This window comes from Coenobita brevimanus, chromosome 87 (assembly GCF_032717465.1).
Source record: "Coenobita brevimanus isolate Jiangsu-jjx chromosome 87, ASM3271746v2, whole genome shotgun sequence".
In the NCBI taxonomy this organism is placed as follows: Eukaryota; Metazoa; Arthropoda; class Malacostraca; order Decapoda; family Coenobitidae; genus Coenobita; species Coenobita brevimanus.
Window position 1 is genome coordinate 1,312,829 of NC_137040.1, and position 14,871 is coordinate 1,327,699.

General features: G+C 47.1%; 1 protein-coding gene across 7 annotated transcripts in view; it reads left to right on the forward strand.

Annotated features, from left to right (window-relative positions):
• The window catches only part of Pur-alpha (Purine-rich binding protein-alpha), a 354,281-nt gene that overhangs the window by 287,834 nt on the left and 51,576 nt on the right, over nucleotides 1-14,871 (forward strand). The window lies entirely within an intron of this gene.

The following is a 14,871-nucleotide window of genomic DNA, read 5'->3' on the forward strand; positions in this document are numbered from 1 at the left end:
TTCCTCACCTCTCACCCCCTCCTCACCTCTCACCCCCTCCTCTCTTCCCTTCACCCACACTTCTCATCCCCTCCTGTCTTCTCTCCACCCACTCTTTCCTCCACATCCCTCCACGCTCCTCCTCCCACTTTCCTCGTCACACAAATTTCCTCACTCATCACCTACCGCTACAAACTCCTCCCTTCTCTTCCATCTCACACGGCTTTCACCATCCATTCGTCACCATTAATATTGCAAGCGGTTCCTTCATGCAGGGCTTCTCTCTGCCTCATTCTTCTTAACGTGTACTCTTTTCTTTGCTCTCTTTTCCGACAGCTCTCAACGTCCTCTCTTTTCATACATATAGTCACTCTTTTCGTCCAGTTTTTTCATTCATATTTTCGACGCTTCTCGTCCTTATTCATCGTTGTTTCCCGCAACTTTTTTTTCCACATAACAACCATTATCTATCAACATAAGTTCCTTTCATGTTATTGTTCATTGTTTTTTCTTCCTGTTTAGCTATTCACCCTCAAGCCTCTCTCTCTCTACTCCCTTTCATCTCACACAGCTGTCAACTTTCACCCATCAACGTAAATCTTGCCTGCTTTTTGTTAAATAGATGTTTCCTTATCACATCCCATCTACTCTCGTCTCACACAACTTTCAACATTCATTCAACAACATTCAGCCTTGCAGGTTGTCTTCTCGTCCCCCCCCCCTTCTCTCTCTCTCTCTCTCTCTCTCTCTCTCTCTCTCTCTCTCTCGGGAGAAGTGGGAATGAGAGTAAATGGTAATAAAACTGAATAAAGGGGTGTAAAGGAAGGATGAGTTTTGGACAGGGAAGAAGGAACAAGGGAGTGCCAGTCGGAAGCGGGTAGGAGTGCACGAAGAGTAAGATGGTAGAGAGAGAGTGAGAGAGAAACAAGTGGTGGGTAGGAAAAATAAAGTGTGACGAGAGGAAAGAAAAAGTGTGTGGGATGAAGAATAAGGATGTGTAACGAGAGAGGTAAGAAAAAGTTGCGTGGTGAAGAAAAAAGAGTGAACGGGATAGAAGAGAATGAGTGTGACGAGAGAGGGAAGAAGTGGTAGTGGTGGTGGAAGAGTGAGTGTGGGATGGTGAGGTTGAATGAGTGATATAGGAGGTAAGAGTGAGGGACGGTGATGGAGTGTAAGAATGAAAGACTGGTGAGGGGGAGAGATGGAATGAGAAGAAAGAAGAGTGAGAGATGGGAGGCAGAAAGGAAGAAAGAGTGAGATGGAGAGGTAGAGTGAACCGAGGGAGGGAGGGAAGAATGAAGGAGGGTGATGGAGTGTAAAGATGAAAGAGTGGTGGAGGGCGAGACGTGAAATGGAAAGAGGAGAGGGGGAAGTAGAAAGAGTGGGGTGGAGAGGAATGTGTGACGAGGGAAGGGAAGCATGAGGGAGAGTGATGGAGTGTAAGGATGAAAGAGTGGTGGAAGGCGAGAAGTGAAATGAAGAGGGGAGGGGAGAGGGGATGAGTGGGGAGTGGGGTAGGTTGCACGATATGGACCCACGAATATAAATAGCTAGGTATGTGGGTGGGTGGGTGTGTGGCTGGGTTGGTTGACCTTTCTGCCTGCATGGTTGGATTGGGTTGGTATTTGGCTGTGGTAGGTTGGTATCTTGACGTTGGGATGCATGGTTGAATTCAGGTTGGTGAGTATTTGGCATTGATTTGGTTTGGTAGTTGGTATCTTGCGTTTGGGGAGCATAGTTGAATTTGGTTGGTATTTTGGCTGTCACAAGACTTGGTAGGTTGGTATCTTGGGGTTTGGTAGGTTACTGTTGACGAATGGTGGGTAGGTATGTTGGTGGGAAAAGGTTGACGTCCGGGCATTGGTTTGGTGTGTAAGTGTATGGATTAGTGTCTGAATTATTAGTTAGGTGGGTGAATAAAATATAGTGCATTTGATTTGGTGGTAGTGGAAAGTGAAAGAATTTGTGTAAGGTTGTTAAGATGGGTGATTGAGATGGGTGGATGGTTGTACGGTTGAGTGAGTTCGGTGAGAGGAAGGTCAATGTCTGGCATGAGTTTGATAAGTGGAGGGGGGAGTGGAGTGGAGGAGTGAGTGAGGGTGGAGGTGATTATAGGTTGGATGAATTGGTGAGGAGTGGCAGTGGTGGTACAAGCATTTGGTGAGTGGTGTGGTGTGTGGAAGGCTGTGGATGGGGTTGTGTGTGGTGGGTTGTGGATGATGTGCAGTACTGTGTGGTGGATAGTGTAGTATGTGGTGTGGAGTGACTCGTATGGTAGATGGTGTGTGTAGATAGTTGTGGTATGTAGGGTAGGGGGATGTAGCTGCTGTTAATGTAGTGGCTATTGTGGTAAGGTGGATGGTGTGGAATGGGATGTGGTGGATGATGGTGTGAGGAGTGAGTGGTAGGATAATGGGTGATGCATGTGATGTGGGGTGAGTTGTAAGATAATGGGTGATGTATAGGATGTGGAATGGTAAGATAATGGGTGATGCATGTGATGTGGGGTGAGTGGTAAGATAATGGGTGATGTATGGGATGTGCAGTGAGTGGTAAGATAATGGGTGATGTATGTGATGTGGAGTGAATGGTAAGGTAATGGTTGATGTATGTGATGTGGAGTGAGTGATAAGATAATGGGTGATGTACATTATGTGATGTGGAGTGTATGGAAAGTTAATGGGTGGTGTATGTGATGTGGGGTGAGTAGTGTAGTGTGGATGCAGAGTCATCTGGCTTCTGCTGCCTGGAATGTCTGGACTTTGGCATGTGTTTGTACTGTCGGCGTCTGTGTGTGCGCGTGGGGGGGGGGGTGTAGTTGTGGTATGTGGAGGGGGGGTAGAGTCGTCTGTGAGGGGACTGTAGTGGCATAGGGGGTGGGGGTGGGGGTGGTTTTGGGTGCATTTTGCGGTTGTGGTATGTATGGTGATTGGGGTTAGTTGTGGTGTGAGATGTTGGGATTATAGTACAGTGTGTGTGTGTGTGTGTGTGTGTGTGTGTGTGTGTGTGTGTGTGTGTGTGTGTGTGTGTGTGTGACAACTAAGGTATGCAGTGGTGGCAATGCGTGTGGTAGCTTCGGAATTTGATGTGTAGTAGTTGTTGTGGGCGGCAGGTAGTTGTGTGGTGGGTATGGAATGCTTTAGGTAGACCCTTTTGTGGCAGTAGGATCGATACAGCTGGTTAAGTGGTATGTGGTACTGAAGATGTGGTGTTTGTGGTGTGGTACGCAAGGAATGTGGTAGTATCGATGTGTAGTACTCGAGACGTGATGGTATTTGCGGGTGAAGGCAAGGTTGTGGTATGTGAATGTTGCAGTGTGGTGGTGGTGTGTGTAGTAGTGGTGGTGGTGGTAGCTGTATGTGGTAGTAGTCGTGTGTGGTCGTCATAGTTGTGGTGGTGGTGGTGGTGGTGGTGGCGATAGCGATGGTGTTATTGATCGAGTATGACGGTGGAAGGCAGTTGTCGGCACCGCTTAACAGTAGGAATGGTGGTAGAGTGGCGATTGTGGTAGTGATGGTGGTAGTGGTGGTGATGTTAGTAGTCTTGTTGCTAGTGGAAGCGTTGTCAGTGAAGGTAGAAGCGGCGGCGGCGGCGGCGGCGGCGGTGGTGGTGGTGGGAGTAGTTTTGCCAGTAATAGTAATGGTAGGAGGTGGTGGTAGTGGTAGTACTTGTTGTGATAATTGATGTAACGCAGTAATATTCACCTCAAACACTTCTTCACTCTTCTCTTCCCTATTTTCTCCTTACACTCCTGTCTTTAGTATTCCTCCCATACCCCTCCGTTTCTCTCCACCTCCTCCCTTCACACTTTTCTCCTCTTCTCTATTCTTCTGTATTTTCTTCCTTTTCTCTCTCCCCTGTCCATCTCTCTCTTCCAGCCATCCTTACCATTCTCTCTTTGTCCTTGTTCAGCTAACTATATACTTACCTACCTCAAGCCGCCCTTCCCTGCAGCTCTCCCCACTCTCATCACTCCCCTTCTCACCCCCTCTCCTCCCCTTCCTTCCTCTCCCCTCCTTCCTCCCCCCCTCTCGCTCTCTTTCTCCCTACTACCTATCTGGCAGCTTCGACCGCCATTGCTGGGTACGAAGAGCGCTAGGGTCCTCTCTCTCTCTCTCTCTCTCTCTCGTCAGACCACGCTTCCTCCGTACCTATTTCTCTCCCGTCTGCCTGCCACCCCTTCCTCAACCTATTCCTCTCTCTCTCTCTCTCTCTCTCTCTCTCTCTCGTCAGACCACGCTTCCGTACCTATTTCTCTCCCGTCTGCCTGTCACCCCTTCCTCAACCTATTTCCCCCCCCCCTCTCTCTCTCTCGTCAGACCACGCTTCCTCCGTACCTATTTCTCTCCCGTCTGCCTGCCACCCCTTCCTCAACCTATTCCCCCCCTCTCTCTCTCTCTCTCTCTCTCTCTCTCTCTCACATATCCTCTTTCTCGCTCTCTTGCACGCTCTCTACCAGCTCTCTCTCTCTGATTTTCGCTTCTCATGTTCCCTCACCTGCGTCTGCTTCCTCCCCTCTCTGTCATCACCTCCGTTTGTCTTTCTCATCCTCATCTTTTGTTTACATCTCCTTATCATCATCTCATTTCGTTTCACATAATAATTGGCTTTGGACATCTCTCAACACTTGCTCCGTATCGATTCATTCTGTACATTACACCTTAGTATCAAGTATGTTACTCATGCAAAGTACATGATTATTAAAACGATATACAATAGCATGGAAGAGAGTGGTAAGGTGTACGGTGCAAAATAAGTCGCTAAGGAAGAGATGTTACCGAGCATCCTGTGACATCTAGAATACGATCCTTGTTATTCATTTACCTTTTTTTCGTGTCCCCCCCCCCCTCCTTTTTTTTTTTTCCCCTTCCAATTCCTACAATAGTTTACCATTTTTCCCCTCTCTGGCTTTTCCTGTCTCTCCCCATTTTTTCCTCTTGTTCTTTTCCCCTTTCCATTTTTGTCTTTCCTCCCTTCGTCCCTTTCTCCCTCTTCCGTTTCGTCTCTTCCCTTTTTGCCCCATTTACCTCCCTCTTCTGTATACTCTGCTTTTACCGTCTTTTCCTCTCCCTGTTTCTTTCACTGTAATTTTCACCTTTTTTTCTTCCTCACTCTGGTCTTCCTCTTCTCTCCTTGCCCTCCATCTCTCTCCCTCTCATTTTCTGCCCTCCTTCTCCCTCGCCTTCTCTCTATTCTCTCCATGTCTCTCCCTCTGCTCTCTTCCCTTCCCTTTCCATCTCTCTCCTCTTTTTCCTTATCTCCCTAGTTCCTCTTTTCCTTCGCCATTCCCTCCTTTCCACCTCTCACCTCACTCTTCATGTTTCTCTCTCTCTCTCTCTCTCTCTCTCTCTCTCTCTCTCATTTGCCTTTCCTCCACACACAGTATTACCACAGCGTACACTACAGGCAATTTTTTTTATTTTTTCTCTTTCGTTACTCTTTCCCCATTGCTTTGTGTTCAGTGCCCCCCCCTCCCCCCCGGAAGAATGGGATGAGGTAGGAGAGAGAGACAAGGGAATAAGGAAATACGAAAAGTGTGGGAAGTATCAGTCTCATGACCCAGTGAAATGGGCCACATACTCACTCACACATCACTCAAGCCCCTGGAACCCTAGCTCCACGTCACATTCCTCTGTTACCGTGCTGTGTTTGATTCCCCCCCCCACCCACTTTTTTCACGTTTTTTCTGGACCCCACCACCATTTTTTTTGGACCGTGCCATCAACTATATAAAGCCGCCCACCCATGCATCCACCCATTCACTACTACACCCTATTTTTTTCTCTTCTTCACGTACTACATATTACATTCTCTCACGCTAGACACCCCCCTCCATCCCTCCATCCATCCATCCATCATCCATCCATCCATTCACCCGCCCATCCATCCATTATACAATCCTGGACCAATTTCACCCGGGACCCTACGCTACGATACCCCCTCCCCCCAAAAAAAATAACAATAATAATAATAATAATATAAATCATCCTGACCCCTTTTCCCACCGAAGGATGGGATATTTAAAAAAAAAATAATAATGATAACTAATAATAATGATAATGATGTCAGTTGCCATCCGAACATATTCTGGCTAATACATGATGGAAAAGTAGCATATATAAGCGAACATAAGAGTACACGTAAATAAATGATTATATAAAATTGCGTTAACATACAGATGGTAAATTTCTACTGTCGTGTCAGCATTAAAAAAAGTAACCTCCTTCCCCTATTATGCTTATTTAACATCCCATTATGCCTATTTAACATCCCATTATGCCTATATAACATCCTATTATGCCTATATAACATCCTATTATGCCTATATAACATCCCATTATGCATATTTAACATCCCCTTGATCTTTTTTTAACATCCCCTTGTGCATATTTAACATCTCTTATGCATATTTAACATCCCCTTGTGCATGTATAGGAACGTCCCTCATGTACAGAAGCCCAACCCTTACTCCCTCCACCTCTGCATAGTTAACATTTCTCCTGTGTGTGTGTGTGTGTGTGTGTGTGTGTGTTTCCTCATATCTTCCCTCACCTTCCTAGATTTCCTTCCAGTTTCAATTTTCCTGTTTTTTCTCTTTTCCTTTTTGGTTCACTGATTTTTCTGTTAGCTTCTTTCCTTCATTTCATCCTCTTTCCACTTCTTCCTTTCCAGATTTCTCGATATCCCACATTCTGATAACTTTTTTTCCCATCCCGTTTTCTCTTTCCCTTTCGTCCCTTTTTGCGCCCCCTTTCCTTTTCTGTCCTGTCTTTCCCTTTTTGTTTTTCCCCTTTTTTGGTCTTTTTCTGTTTTTTTCCTCTTTTTCTCCCTCTTTCTCTCTTTCCTCTTTCCCACGTTTGTTCTTATTTCGTCTTTATTTTCGATTCTTGTTTCTCTTCCCTTCTTCTGGTCTTCCCTTCTCTCTTTGTCCTCATCGCTTCCCTCCCTTTCCCTCTTCTTTCTCGTGGTCTTGGTCTGTCTCCTCTTTGTTGCTCCCCTTCTTCGTTTCTTCCCCTTCTCTGTACCCTTCCTTTCCACCTCTCTCCCTCCTCGCCTCTCCCTCCTCAAATCTTGGTTCTTACCCCATTCCACCCCTCCCCTTCCCTTGGTTCCCAGTCGTTTCCCCACCTCATCCTACCTTCCCCCTCCCCCACCCCATACCCATGTCTCACCCTACCCAAACCCTTCCCCTCTTCATTCTGTGCCATCTCCTTATCATCCACTTCCCCTATTCTCCCCAAATCTTCGTTGTTCAGCTCTTTACCTGCCTTTGATTTCCCCCCCTCCTCGTCTGTTTTCCTTTCCCTGTATCTATTTCCCCCCCTCCCTATCCCCCAATTATAACCCCCTCTCATTTTAGTGCCCCCTTCCTCTACAAATCTTGATCCTTCACCCCACCTTGGATCCTTCTCCCCATCTCATGTCTCATCTCTCTCCCTGCCCGTCCCCTTCACTCATTCCCTCCTCCACCCCTGTCCTTCCCTTCCACCCCTCCCCTTCCTCCCATCTTCCCTCCCCCTCCCCCTCACCAGGTGCAGTAGAAGCACACCCGATATCAGGATCACCCCTCAGTAATTCTCAATAAATTTCTCGTCCCTGGGGTGAGTTTGAGAGGAGGGAGGTTGAAGTATGTGGGGAGGAAGAAGTGAGGAAGCTGCTTGAATTGAGAGGGAGGTAGGGAGGGGATGGAGAGGAGAGGGAGGTAGAGAGAGAGAATTGGATGGAGAGGAGAGGAAAGTAGGGAGGGATAGAAGGATGGAAAGGAGGAGTCGTAGGGAGAGAGGGCGGGATGGAGAGGAAGGTGGGGTGAGAGAGAGTCAAGAGGGAAGTGGGAGAGATAGAGGGATGGAGAGGGAGGTAGGGAGAGAAGGTGGAAGAGGAAAGGAGGGAGAATTAGCGGGATGGAAGGAGAGGGATGGGGGAAAGATGTGGGGAGAGACAGTGTGATGGAGAGAGAGATTGGGGAAGGGAACAGAGGGGGATTGAGGAGAGGAAGGGGGTTTGAACTATGTGAGGAAGTGCTGTAGAGATGAGGAAATTACGGAAAGAGAGAGAGAGTACTGGAAGGAAGAGGAAGAGAGGGACAGTAAAAGATGTGGAAAGGAAGTGGGGAAGCTGTTTGTAGAAGGATGGAGAGAAAAATTGGGGAATAAAGGAAGTTGGTGCATGTAGGAGGATGCTGGAGGAAGGGGTGGGAGGGACATTTGGTTGGAGGAAGAAGTGAAGAGAGTTCTAACAGAAAGAGAGGGAGGAATGGAGAGTTGATGTGAGAATGGAATGAAATGGAGGAGGAAGAAGTGGGGAGCTGAGCAGGAAGAGGGGAATGGAGAGTTGATGTGAAAATGGAAGGGGGTGAAAGAGAATGAGGGGAAAAAACGAGGTGGAGACGTAAAGGGGTAGTTCTGTAAAAGGGTAATGAAGGAGAGGGAAGGAAAAATGACGAGGGAGTAGGGGAAGGTAGGAAAGAGCAAGAATAATGAACGGAGTTGATTGAAAATTGAAGGAAATGAAAGAGGCTGAAGGAAAGTGAAAGCCGGAGACGCAAAGGGGTAGCTACGCTGAAAGGGTAATGACGGAGAGGGGGAGAGGAAATGAAAAAATGACATTGGATTAGAGTAGGGTAAAGAGAGAGAAAGTGCTAAAGGAGAAGGTAAAGAGAAAGATGAAGGAAGAAGAAGAAGAAAGGGGAATTGAGGAAAATAAGAGGGGTGGAGAGGTAAAGAGGGAGTGCATGGAAATTGCAAAGGAGAGGGGAAAAAAATCGACCGGAGGGAGTAGAGGAAGAGATGGTGCTGGAGTTGGGGAAGGGGAAGATGGAAGAATGGGAAGGAGAGGATAAGAAAATGGAGGAAAACTGTGAGGGAAAGAGGAGGAGGAGGAAGGTATAAAGTGGGTACTAGAAAGGGGAAAGAGGAAAATGGAAGGAAAGTAGAAGAGAATGGAGGAAAATTGGAGGGAAAATAAGAATTAGTTCCGTGAAACTGTAATGGAGGAGAGGAAAAGAAAAATGGCCGAAGGAATGGAGGAAGTTGAACGGTAAAAAATGATGCAGGCGAGAGAGAATGCCAGGGCGAGTCTGAAGGGAGGTTGAAAATTGATGTCCTGATGTAGGTAATTGATGTTAGGGGCGAGGAAAGTTGAAAATTGATGTCAGGTGTGATTTACTGATGTTAGAAGTAAGGAGGTCGGAAGTTGATGTAGACAGTATAAGCTAGGAGTTTAGAATTTGATGTCACTGGTTTAAGTAATTGATACCAGGAGTTAGGATGTTGCCAGTGGTTTATGTAATTGATGCTAGGATGCCGGAAATTGATGTTAGTGTTTTAGTTAATTGATGTTAAGGTTAATGAGGTTGATGTTAGTGTTAATTGATGTTTGAGGTAGTTAGCTGCTTCAGCGATGCAGTGAAATTACTGAGTTTGAGCAATTAGAGAGAGAGAGAGAGGGGGAGGGAGAGAAAGAGAGAGAGGAAGAACGTACCGGTAATGGAGGAAGGAGAGAGAAGGGGAAGAGAATAAAAGAGAGAGGAAGGGAGAGTGAATAAAGAGAGGAGAGGAGAGGCAGGGAGAATAAAGAGATGAAAGAGGGAGGAGGAGTAAAAGAGAAGAGAAAGGACGAGGAAAGAGGCAGAGTGGAATGGACAAAAGAAGAGGTAGCCTATAGGGGGAAAGGGGAGGATGTAATGGAAAGACTGGAGAGTTGTGGTGATGAGGTGTGGTGACGTAGGGTGATGGCGCTGGTGGTGGTTGTGATGTTTGTAATGGTGGAGGGAGGTAGTGATGGCGATAGTGGTGTTGATGGAAGGTGGTGTTTATGTGTGTTGAAGGTAGTGATGTGGTGGTGGTGATGAAAGATGGTGTTTGTAGTGTTGAAGAGAGTGATGTAGTGGTGGTGGTGGTGGTAGTAGTGGTGTGGTGGTGAAGGGTATGTTGAAGATGTTGTGTTTGAGGTAGGGATGATGTGGTAGTGGCGGTGGTAGTAATGGTGTGGTGGTGAAGGGAGTGGTGAATATGTTGTTTGAGGTAGGGATGATGTGGTGGTGGTGGTGATGGAAGATGGTGATGGCGGTACGTGGTAGTGTGGTTGGCGGTGGAGGCAGTGAGTGGTGAGGCAGTGTGTATGTAAAATGAGGTAATGAATATAAGTGAAGGGAGACGGAGTGTAAATGGGAGGAGATGATGGAAGTGGCGAGTGGGACAGTGTAGATGGGTGATGTAAAGGCCTAGAGTGTGGCAGGCAGTGTTAGGGGTTGAGGTAGATAGGTGGGACAGATTATACTAGTAGCAGTGGTAGCAGTAGTAGTAGTAGTGGTGGAAGTACTAGTATTTGGAGTTAGTAAGGTGATAAAAGAGCGTAGGTGAAGGGGATGTTTGCTTCAGTTTTTCATACAATCTCATGACGATTTTATTCAACTTAGGATAGACTTGTGGAACTGGAGGAGTTAGGTAGAGCCAGGCTACACCGCTTCATTACAACACCTTTGAAGTTGGCTAAAATGATCTAACACCAACGAAGGTAAACAAAGGACATGAGGGAGTATGACGACCGAAGTGCAGAATCCGTGGAGGAAGAGGTCAGGTGTTAGGTTATAAGTGATGGGAGAGAATTGAATGGAAGGGCAAGAGATGGTGTGTGTGACAAGAGAGGGGGTGGTTGAGGGAGAGGGAGTGGCAGGGCGGTATAGGGAGGGGGGTAGATGAAGCGATGAATGAGAGATAGAAGGAGGTAGATAATAAAAGAGAGAAGTGATGGTAAGGTAGGAGGGGAGGAGGTGGGAGGGGGTTAAAGATGGTATAGTACCACACTAAATGAAATTCCCCTCCCCTCCCGCTCCCTCTTTCCCTTCCCCTTCCCCTTTCCCCTCCCTCTCCGCTCCCATATTTTCCTCTCCCCCTTCCCCATTTCTCCTCTTCTCATCTTTCCTCCCTCCCCCGTCTCCCCCTCTCCCCCGCGGGCCTCTCCACCACAGCACAATATTTTTTAGTACTTTTAATGAACCCGTGATTCACTACGCTTCCGGCCGTAATGAATTCAACTTTGTGTACTTCCGGTGGGTGCCTGTGTACTGGTGTGCTTGCGTCCTTTGTGTGTGTGTGTGTGTGTGTGTGTGTGTGTGTGTGTGTGAGATGCGTTTAGGTCTTTCTTCTTTATACGGAACTAGTCCTGCACACCTGCCACTTTCAGTCCCATCCCAGTGCAAGGATTGACTTAAGTGGTGTTAGCAGACTTTGTAAGGTTTTTGTTCATCATCTCTGCTTGTGATTGTTACCTCTGCTATTAAATGTTAGGATAGTTTGGGTTAGGATAAGATAGGATTGGGTAGGTTAGATTTGGTGAGATGAGGTTAGGATAGAGGAGGCTCTGGCTAGGAAAAGTTATGTAATTTATTTCGTATAGATTGCTTTTGGGTTAATATTAAACCTTTCCTCTCGAGTTTACATCCCCTCACTCCCTGTTTCCTTTTTCTCCACCTCCATTTTCCCTCTTTCCTCTCCTTTTCCGTCTCTCCTCTTTCCTCCCCTTTTTCCTTCCCGCCACTCTCATCTCTTTCTTGTTTTTCTTTCCCTCTTCTCCACTCTTTCCTTCCCTCCCCTCTCTTTTTCGTTCCCTCCTCCCACTCCCCTTTTCCATTCTCTTCCCTCACCCCCTCCTCCCACCTTCCCTCCTCTTTCTGTATTCCCCATTTCCTCTCCTCCCCCGACCCCCATTTGCTCCTCTCCCCATCCTCTCCTTTTTTTTTTTTTTTTTCTTTGCCTCAGTTTCCCCCCCCCCCTCTCTCTCTCTCTCTCTCTCTCACACACACACACACACACACACACACACACACACACACACACACACACACACACACACACACACACACACACACACACACACACACACACACAGCCAAAGATATCCAATGTTTGTAAGTTCATCCGTGTGTCTTTGTCAGCTGAAGGTCACTCTCTCCAATGAACGACCTAGCTGGGAGGGTGGTGGTGGTATTGGTAGTGGTGGTAGTAATGATGGTGGTAGGTCGCAGTAGTTGAGGTATAGTAATGGTGGTGGTGCCAGTGATGGCATTTTAGTTATTGTGGTGGCAGTAGCAGCGATAAGGTTGTAATAGTGGTAGGTGTGGTTGTAGCAGTGGTAGTAGTTATAGTATATGTGGTAGTAGTTCCATTGGCGGTGATGGGAATGGCAGTGGCTTTGTACTAATGGTAAGGGTAGTGGTAGCAGTGGTGAGGGTGGTGGTGGTGGTAGTAGTAGGAGTGGTGGTGGTGGTGGCTGGAGCAGCAGACAGCGGGGCAAGGTTGGCCTTCCAGCAGGTATTGATCCCGTCGCTACTGCCCACTTCCCTGCCACCCAGCGTACTCTCATCGTGCCCTGTCTCCCTGCCAGCCCTATATACCTTACCTTACCCTTCTTCACCTTGACCGTCATCACCTTACTCAGCATTGCTTATATTTACCTAGTCATGCTCTGCCATTGGGTGAACCCTGTCTTTCCACGCCCTGCCCTGCCCTTAGCATTGTGTCGTGGGTTGTGAACCTTGTTTGTACATGGGACCTTGTTTTAATCTGACCTTACTTTACCTTACCTTACCTTACCTTACCTTGCCTTAAATTACCCTTCCCTTGCTTTTTCCTCTCCTTCCGCTGCCATTACCTCTGTTGTGTATTTGCCTACTATGCTGTCTCCTTAGGATACCGTGTCTCACTATGCTGTATGGTGAAGCCTTGACCGTAAAATTACTCTCGCCATACCATGACCTGCCTCAACCACCCTCACCGTGCATTGTCCTCTCCGCTCTCTCCTCGCCCTGCTCGCTGCCAGTAACTCCAACCTAAACCTGACCTACATACACTCCACCACCCTAACCTAACTAGACATGACATACAGTACCCTACACGACACAAACCTAACTTGCCCTGTACTGTGTTCATATCTTAGCCTGACTAAAAGACCTAACCTAACCTGAGGTCTCTTGCCGTGCTCCATGCTAGTAACGCGAACCTAACCTGACCTGCACTGCACCGCATTGCCTTAACTTAACCTAACCTGACCTGACCCACACAACACGGCACGACACACTAACCTCAGCCTGTCTTAACCTTCACAAGCCTAACAACTTAACATTGCGAAACCTAGCCTAGCTCGGTTTACACATTACACTACACAACACAAGCTTGGCATGATCAGCCTACCTTTCCGTATGTTGATCTGGCCAGACCTAACCTTACGTTACGCAACATGACGATCCGTAATGTAACGCAAACATAATAAATAACCTTTTTTTTTATGCAAGAAAGAAGGAACCAAAGGCCAGGAGCCCGGAAACCGTTCCTTCCAAGAAAAACAAAAACAATACATCCTTACCCGGCGTAACTTGACTTCATCTGACCAACACTACCCAACCGGACCTGATATAACCTACCTTGTCTGACCTAATATAACCAAGCTTGCCCGACCCATCCTTACCTAACTTCTAACCAGACTTACTTCATCCTTCCCTGCCCTTCCCTCCCTGGCCTTCCACCACTCTAGTACATGCTAGCTATAGTTCTTGCCGGCTTGAGTTCACCTCTCCATCCCCGTGTGTTCTCGCCGACGCATGCACTCCACTGACCTCGCCTGCTGTCCTCTACCCTCCTCTCTATCCTCTACCCACCTCCTCTTTTCAGTGCTCTTTTCCTGTGCCAACTTGCTCTCTTCTGTACACACCTACTGCCCTTGTACTCTTGTGCTGATTTGCTCTTTTCTGTATACAACTATTTTTGTACTATTCTGTAATCACCTCGTCTTTTCTTTTTATTCAGTGCCTGCGTTCACTCTTACCCGCTTTTTCTGTAGGGATCCTGGCTTCTATGTACACCTTTTCTATGCTACTCTTACACCTACCTGGTTTTTAAAATATTTATTCTATACACCTGCTCTTTTTCCCTACCGATCTGCTCTTTTCCTGCATCGACCTTCTCTTTTATCTGCACCTCTTTTTGGACCCGCCACCTCTTTTCTCTGCATCTTTTCTGCACCGACCTTCTCTTTTCGTTGCTATCTATATAAGCTTTCTCTTTTTGTACTTATCTGTGCTCTTTTCTCATTCGCCCATCTCTCTTTCAATAGCACCTTCCCTCCCATCCCCTCGTATATATCCCCCCCATATTCCCTCCTCCTCCCCCTCCCATCCCCCTTACTCATCAGCTTCTGTGCCTCTTGTTCTTTTCTCCCATAGCCTTTGTAATGTGTCTTCTCCCAGTTACCCTCTCCCCCCTTCCCACCTTTCTCTCTCTCTCTCTTTCCAGTCTCTTTCTTCCTCTCCCTCCTTTCCCATCTTTGTCTCCTCTTTCCCTTCACTTTATTCCCCACCCCTCATTCTCCTCTCTCTCCCGTCACATTTCACTCATCCCTTTCCTTCCTATCCCTCACTCTCATCTTAGCCCCCTTTCCCCAACCCTTCCATTCCCGCTTTCCTTTCTCTACCCTCTCTCTTCCCTCCACTCGCTACTTGGCCACTTCTCCCCTCCCTCCCTTTCATGCCCCTCTCCCTTCGTGTCAGTCCCGTGCAACCCCCCCCCCCCCCTCTCTCTCTCTCTCCTTACTGCCGTTGTAAAATTCGTAACACCTCTTCCTAAGCTATTTATTCTGCACATTACACGCCAGTATCCTCTTGTATATTACTGATGCAGACTATATCCATATTAAAGCTACATAAATAACACCTAAGGACGTTATGCCGCAATATGCATGAAAAAATAAGAAGCCAAACAAATACAATAAATGCCACGAAGCCTCAAGTTTTACGTAATGACCCTCAAATACGTACCACAACATTTAAACGTGTTCATTCCTTCTGTTTACTTAAGTCTTCCCCGCATATTTCGTCGCCTTCCTTCCAATGCTAAGTCA